This window comes from Azolla caroliniana, unplaced genomic scaffold, assembly GCF_043228905.1.
Source record: "Azolla caroliniana isolate FFs.n. ecotype wild unplaced genomic scaffold, voAzoCaro1.0.p SCAF_9, whole genome shotgun sequence".
NCBI classification, from domain to species: Eukaryota; Viridiplantae; Streptophyta; class Polypodiopsida; order Salviniales; family Salviniaceae; genus Azolla; species Azolla caroliniana.
Genome location: NW_028230444.1, coordinates 21,189,367 through 21,197,435, shown reverse-complemented (window position 1 = coordinate 21,197,435; position 8,069 = coordinate 21,189,367). Strand labels below are relative to the sequence as shown.

At 39.5% G+C, this 8,069-nt stretch overlaps 1 pseudogene; it reads right to left on the bottom strand.

Moving 5' to 3' along the window:
• Positions 1–1,182: 1,182 nt before the first annotated feature.
• On the bottom strand, positions 1,183–3,771 carry LOC147860588 (pentatricopeptide repeat-containing protein At3g09040, mitochondrial-like; annotated as a pseudogene).
• Positions 3,772–8,069: the final 4,298 nt, after the last annotated feature.

Genomic DNA, 8,069 nt, shown 5'->3' with positions numbered 1-8,069 from the left:
TTCCTTTTTGTTTTTGTTTCTCTCTCTTATCTCCCTTCTTTCCTTATTTTTTTCTTTTACTTTTGCCATAATACTTTTCCTTTTTACCCCCATTCCTCCATCCCTTGCCACCTTCTTGGTTCATCATCTGCCCCTTGCCTCTTGTCATCGATCACCCCCTCACCCATAGACACATCACTTTCTAACCGAAATGCCCCCACTTCTCACCGTGCTACCTCACCTCAACCTCCACATACACACTCCCTCCAAGATATATATATATATATATATATATATATATATATATATATATATATACATAGATTGATCCATGCGTAATATTCGTGGTATTCTACATCCGCAATATTCGCTATATTCGAGAATATAAAACGACCCCAAGAATATTATAAAACCATTCGTTTAGATGTATACATACATAGATACATACATACATACATACATATATGATATATACATACACACATATCACTCAAATCTCCGCCAAATCTCCACCAAATCTCCACCAAAAAAGGGTGCACACATATGCGCATGCATTATTTTCACAACAAGGTAATAACCCGTCTTCTTAGCAAGGAGTCACATTCAAGATGATATGTTTATTTGGTACCATAGGTCAAAATTGGCCTCCTCATCGACAATAAATAACTGATTTTATTCTCCATCAGGGATATTGATATTGTATAGAGTTTAGAGATACAAAAATGTTTTGATTTGAGTAGAGTTGCTCTCGGGGGAGAGAATCTAGGGTGGGTATTTGATCTCACCCTAGGATCCACCCAATACTTTTTCCTCAAATGGCCATTAGAAATGTTTGAATGTAGGAGGTTTATTTCTCCATCTTCTATAGGCGTTGAAGGGTGCTGCCTGGCCTAATGATGTTTGGCTGTAAACTTTTGTTAGTAAGAGATGTGTGATGCTCCCTTTATTGTTGTTAACTCGTGTTCAATAGAGTCAAACTTCTTTAGGAACTTGTCTCTCACTAAAGTTTGTTTTTCAATTACGATCCTTATTTTCAGACCCTTAGTAACATAGTTTCAGACCTTGTCCCACTAAGTATACAATCCAAATTTCCTACGGCATGTGCATTATTGTTGCAATTCATTAAGTAGTAAGAACCCTTGCAAGGCGGTGCATCAAACATGTCGCTTTCACATTTAACACGGTATGATTGGGTAGTTTTAGGAAATTCAGATCGGTCCTAGAGTTCTAAACTTTGTTCTATGTTACCGTGTTTAAGTGTTATGTCAGAGGAGGTGCTTGTTGAGTCGAACTGGCTGGCATAGTTACCTTGGATAAGGTTTAAATCCCTTTGTATACCTGCATGCATTGTCAACCAACCTCTGCATATTTTGTTTTGTTCAACCGGCCCTTCACTATCGGGCAACATTTGATTTATATTGTCTTAAGTCCTGAGGGTAGGTTTGAATTTAAAGAGTTCCCCATAAGGTGTTCTCCCTGTCGACAATTTTTGTTGCACAACATGGATATGTTTTTGTTTCATCGGAGAGTTCTTTTCTCGTGAATACATTGTCTCTTGATTGGCTTCCAACTTCCAAGTCCTTGTGGAGAGATGTAAGTGAAAGGGAATAAAAAGTTTATGATGACCTTACAAGGGCATCAAATATTGCATTAGTATGTGTTACTCCAATAATATTCGAGATGGGCTCTGCTCATTCCATAGATCCCGCGAAAATTAAATTAAATATCTGTCTATCCATCTATCTCACTCATATTCTCATCCAACATGCCAGCATCGGCATAGATGTTATGCATGGATATATAAGCCCCAATCTCAGTTTCATCAAACTTCAGTATTTGGTCAAATACATATCTTCTGAGCTTTACATTGCCCCACTTCCTACAAGCACCCAACATAGCATGCCACATCACACTGTTCTGATAAAATAGTGTCTCCTCGGTTGCTATTATAGCTTTTTCTAACTGACCTGATCGGCCAAAAAGATCTACTAGGCATGTGTGATGCTCGAGTGTAGGAGTGATGCCATAATCTTTAATCATAGCCTCAAAATACATTTGCCCTTCATCCACCAGACCTCCATGATTGCAAGCATTAAGCACACTAACAAATGTAATTGGATCTGGCATATTATGTTGGGTTCTCATTCTATCGAATATGTGAAGAACCTCTTCAAGTTTCCCTACTTGGGCATATCCTGAAATAAGTGAAGTCCACGAGACCACAACATGAATTGAAACACTATCAAAAACTTTCTCTACATTCATTATGAATCCACATTTTGCATACATTTCGAGCAATGCATTAATAAAGCTCAAATCTGAGCCCAAGAGACCCATTTTCACATTTCCAGCATGTATTTGTAAACCTTTATCAGTAGCTCCCATGCTGCCACAGGTTTTCAAGATGCAAAAAAATGTGATATTATCAGGAGAGATGCTCTCGACCTTCATTCAGTTAAAGACATCAAGTGCCTCCTTATGCTGAACATACCCACTAATGAGTGTGGTCCAAGTAACAACATCTCTTATTATAAGAGTATCAAACACTTCCTGTGCACTACCGAGCACTTCACATTTTATATACATATCTATAAGCGTGCTTACAAGTTCTTGATGCTTTTCCAAGTACCCTATTGTTACAAGATGATCATGTATTTCTCTGCCCTTATCAATGATCTTCATGCTTCCACATGTTTTTAAGATGCAAGAAAAGGTAATGATATCAGGTGATATGTATTCAAGTTGCATTTTTTCGAAGCACATTAATGCTTCCTCATCATATTCATGATCAGTGTATCCTGTCATGAGTGCATTCCATGAGACGACATCATGACATGGAAGCTTGTCAAATACTTCACGAGCTTTCTCTAGCATACCACGTTTTGTGTACATATTGACTAATGCATTACTGACAAAAAGATTTGTTCCTAAGAACCCATTCCTGGCAATAGCATCATGTATCTCTCTATCCTTATCTAATGTCTGGACATTACCACAAGCCTTTAGGACGCAACAAAAGGTCACAGCATTGGGAGTGATACCCTCGGATTGCATATGTTCAAAGCAATTTAAAGCTTTTTCATTATGGTCCAATTGAACATAACCAGAAATCAATGCATTCCATGTGATCGAATCTCGAACAGGTAGCATCTCAAATACATTCCCTGCTTTTTCAAACATACCCCATTTAGAATACATATTAACCAAGGCATTACCAACATAGAGATTTGATTCAAGAAGCCCTATTCTATCAATGTGACCATGTATTTCAGTCCCTTTATCAACTGCTTGGATGCTTCCACAAGCTTTTAAGAGACAACAGAAGGTAATGGCATTTGGATATATGCCATCAAGCAACATCTTGTCATACAAACAGAGTGCTTCCTCACCATGACCATGGTGTGAATAGCCCCCTATCAACACAGTCCATGTGACCACATCTCGGTACGGTAGAGTACGAAACACATCTCTGGCTTTATCAAGCATACCACATTTTGCATACATATCGACCAATCCATTTCCAATGAATTGATTCGTTTGCAACAATCCATTTGTGGCGATTTCTGCATGTAAAATACATCCATTTTCTACATCTTTTAGCTTACCACAAGCTTTCAACAAGGCAATAAAAGTAAAGCAACTAGGTTGTATGGAAGCCTCTTGCATGCTTTTGAAGGCATCCAGGGCATCTCTGAGGTTTCCACGTCTGATGCAGCCATGGATGACACTATCCCATGAGCATCTACAGTTAGATGCATGCATTGCAAAGGTAGCAGGAGCAGCATTCTTCATCCAAACCGAGGAATTCCGGATTGGTTCATGAGGTTCTAAACCAGTTTCTCCAATGATTATTTCATTACGCTTCTCCTTTCACTAATCACGAGCAATTAACTTAACCTAATAGAGATTCGGATGATTAGTTGCTAATTATAATCTCTTTTTATCTTAATGACTGTAACCTAACACATGTTTGGTGTGGTATGTGACCTATATTTACTCTTACTCAATACATTTCCTTTGCCACTTCATCTGTATCTCATGTCATGTAGGCCACACGAGAAGTGTTCCTCCCAACCGATAGTGTCGAGGAAGTGACACCATGTGTGAAAAGAGTCGAAGAGAACACTGAAGACTTGTGTCGAATTTGATTATCGGAACATCATAGATGAGAATAACCACAAGATAGCCTAATATGGTGACCTTAACACACACATTGGATGGACACTTTTAATGCAAATGCGTGGATGTGTACCCACTCAGAGGCTTAATGCATACCCTAAACACAGCACGGATGGGGAGCGAACCCTAAAAGACCATGATATTATGTTCTAAATCACAATGTCCAAGCATTCACATTAAACATATAGGTAGAGGCAACTATTATGCTTTATGAGCTTACGATGCGAGTTCAAGTCGAATGTAATGTGTCTGATGTTATGCTTAAATGTTCGTCGTAAAATTCAAGTTTTTTGGGTTCAACATATGGTGGTACACATCACTTTTCACGTCAAAAAACTAGTTTTACAAATCCACAATCCACAACCCAAGGGTTGAAAACGATGCAATTCAAAGATGATTATACAATGAAGCTCATGATGTGCACATATTTTTCTCATAAAAACACATCTTTACGAAAGTAACTTGTATGTACAACACTATTTTCCTAGCAAAATGACATTACATTATTTGATTGGCTTTGATTATTATTGTCTTGCCCTTTTTATTGTGTCCTTTTGGTGCTATAGATGATGCATTATTTGCATCAATGGATAGATGTATGGATTGTGACATTTGAATATGTTCTTTATTGGATTCATTATAGTTGAGGAAATAAACTTTTTGAAGGGGTTTCTATAACATAGTATACTAGTGTTTTTTCCAGAATGATCCATTTTATAACATTATTGGGATTTGTTTGTTATTAAATTAAAGTAGGACAGAGGTAAAGATGAGTTAGGAAGAGTATCCTTCACATCATGCTTGATTCAACACTTTTGCGATAACTTCTTTGCATCACTTTTCTTAATCAGACATGCTTTTCTGTTGCAAGCACAATTTATGAAGGAGTTTCCATTGTAACCTTCAAATATTTCCTATTCCTCTAAAGATAAGAGATTCGTACATTGATCAAGCCAGGTTATGGGTAGATATGCAAGTCTTGTAGACAAATACGTCATATTCTTGTGGTATATCATTTAAGGGGAATCCTTAACAAATTGTCCTAATTAAGTTAGTACAATTAGTGAAAGGATGTTGGCACAAATCCATTCATTTGATTTGTTTCCATCAACAAACATTTGAGATCTTTATTTATGATCATCTATTCCCAAGTATCGAACTAAAATTGGTTGGCAGCGCCTCAAGGGCGGCTCCGATGGAGTTGAAAGACAACGAATAGCCTTCATCCAACAATGGTCGTCCTCTCCCTTTCTTGAGTCAGTGGGCATCCACATAAGATGGAACTATCGTGTCCCTACAGGGATTTGTATATAATAGTCTCATTTGTAAAATTTTATTACTAATGGAAGGAGTTTTTTTGGGGAAAAAAAAAGGTTGGCAGCCAACCCGTTGTAGTTCCCAACTATCTGAAATGGAAATAAGTAGAACTATGCACAGATAAATATGTAGAATAAGTGTAAGATACGTTAAACACTTCTTATAATTTAAAATTATTTTTTCAAAAATTGTTTAAAACTTTCTGCAAATGTTAAATACTTATTAAATATGTAGAATACATCAAATACTTAGGGGTGAGCAGGTGCTTCGAGGATGTTGAGATAACCTGTTAAGCCGTGTCTGGTTATCCAGGTGCGGAGCTCCTTAAATACTTCGATCGACATGTTGTGATCAGAAAACTCAGAAGGCTGTGGAGATGGAGAGCGAGAGGGAGGTAGGTTACAGAGAGTAAGAGAGTGATAGGAGGTTAGAGCAAAATGATTGTGGTCGCTATGGCTATAGTTGCATCTTTTATGTGAATGCCTCAGTTCTCAAGACGTGCCCTTGTGCCCTAGATTGAGAATCTTTCCTGCCATACTGATAGTTAAGGCCACACGTCGTGTGAACTGTTTGTACTTTCTTTTCTCGTGTGGCTTGCCTCGTCCTTAAATAGTGAGTGGATTTTTTTTTTCCCATAATTGTATACATGTGGCCGGTAGGTGAAAAAATTACTGTGATTGGGGCGTGGTGCCCCCGAAATCTTCGGTGTCACCTACCATGGTTTGGTCCTGGTCATGAGGTTGGGTTTTATTTGTTGACTCGACAAGACCATTGGCTTGGGGGTAGTACGGGGTGCTTTTCTTATGTACCATTGTGTTGTCGTGATATTCCGTGATCGCGTGTAGGATCCGAGGTGGGACCGTAGGGATCTTGAACTAGGGAGTTGAGGAGAAGGAATAAGACACGAAACGGAAGCCTAGCTCAAGAGGAGAGGAGAATGAATATGACATGAAGATTGAACAAGAGATGGATGGAGGCAAAATACTCAACAAGTTATATTAAGAAAACACAAACGAATACAACCATGGCGGCATAGGCCAAAACCCAACGACTACAAGAAACCTTAACCGGATAAGTAAAGTAAAGAAGATGAATAAGGAACCCTAACCCTAAACTGAAATGGGAAGAAGAAGAACCCTAGAACTATGTGGTATACCTTTCACACTCCAAAATAGGCAACCCCTTCACAAGTGACCCCTCACTCCCTTTTATAGTAGTAAGGGGTGAGCACATTACAAGAGGGAGTCAAATCCCCTTTCATTTAATGGGGAGTATCTCCCTTGATCTTAAATCGGTGGGCCTTAACTCTCTCTCTCTCCTATCACATTCACTCTCAATGCCCACTATTCATTCTACTCTACAAAGTGCACATCACATTTATGCCTCTACGAACTTAGTGGTGCACCTTTAGCACCTTAGATTATTACCCTTCCCATTACATTTTGTTTACTTATTCTTATTACACAAATTTACAAGTGCATGTGCAATGTTGCACATCCCCATTTTATTTGTCCCTCTCGGTTTCTCACCGTAGCCGGAAATCTTCACGACAACGTAATGTGAGGTTAATTCGCATATGATTTGATTGACGAAGTGGCCTCCCTGATCACTCACCAGTTCGATGGGACACCCGAAATGGCACCATAAGTTTTCGTAGATGAATTTTGCAGTGGACATGGTCGTGTTATCTCGAAGACCTTTCGCTTCGACCCATTTCGTGTAATAATCGGTCGCCACGAGGATGTATTTGCTACTCGTGCATGTGGCGGGAGGTTTAAAGGGACCCACGAAATCCAATCCCCACTTTTGGAAAGGTTCCAAGGGAAGGATTGGTTGGTGTGGCATGCGGTCGCGTTCGCTGGGCTGTCCCATCCGTTGGCAAAGGTCGCATTGTTTGCAAAAGTTATGAGTGTCTTTTTTCGTAGTCGGCCACCATAGCTCGCTTTGCCAGATTTTTTTTGTTGTGGTGTCTCCTGCGTAATGGGTGCCCACAATTCCTTGATGCGCATCGTGGAGTATGACATCCTTCTTGAATTTTCAGACTGCGCGTCTCCAGATGCCGTCCGAGCCTTTGTGATACAAAGTATTCGAAAATAAACACAAAATTTCGGCTTTGGACTGCTAGCCGTTTTTTAGCATCGAGCGTGAGATAGTTCGATGGAAGGCCAATACTCAAGAAGTGTGTCATTTCCATGATCCAAATGTCTTCGGGATCGGTGGACTTTGTGTCGATGGAGAAGAGGGATGCGTCTGGTAAATCATCGTATTCCTGTTCCATGGGTTCCCTAGATTCTAACCGACTAAGATAATCGGCTATCGCATGTTGGACCCTTGGTTGGTGTTGGATATCGAAATCAAACTCTTGAAGGAGTAGCATCCACCGTGCTAAGCAACCAGTTAGGGTTTGTTTATGAACAAGATACAACAATGCCGAATGATCCACGTGGAAAGTGAATTTTCGGCCGAGCAGATAGTGTCGGAACTTAGTGATACTATATATCATGCCAAGCACTTCACGTTCTGTGGTGGAGTAATTCCTTTCCGCTGCCGAGAGACGTCAGATAGTGTAGTAAACGGTGCGATACCAATTCGGG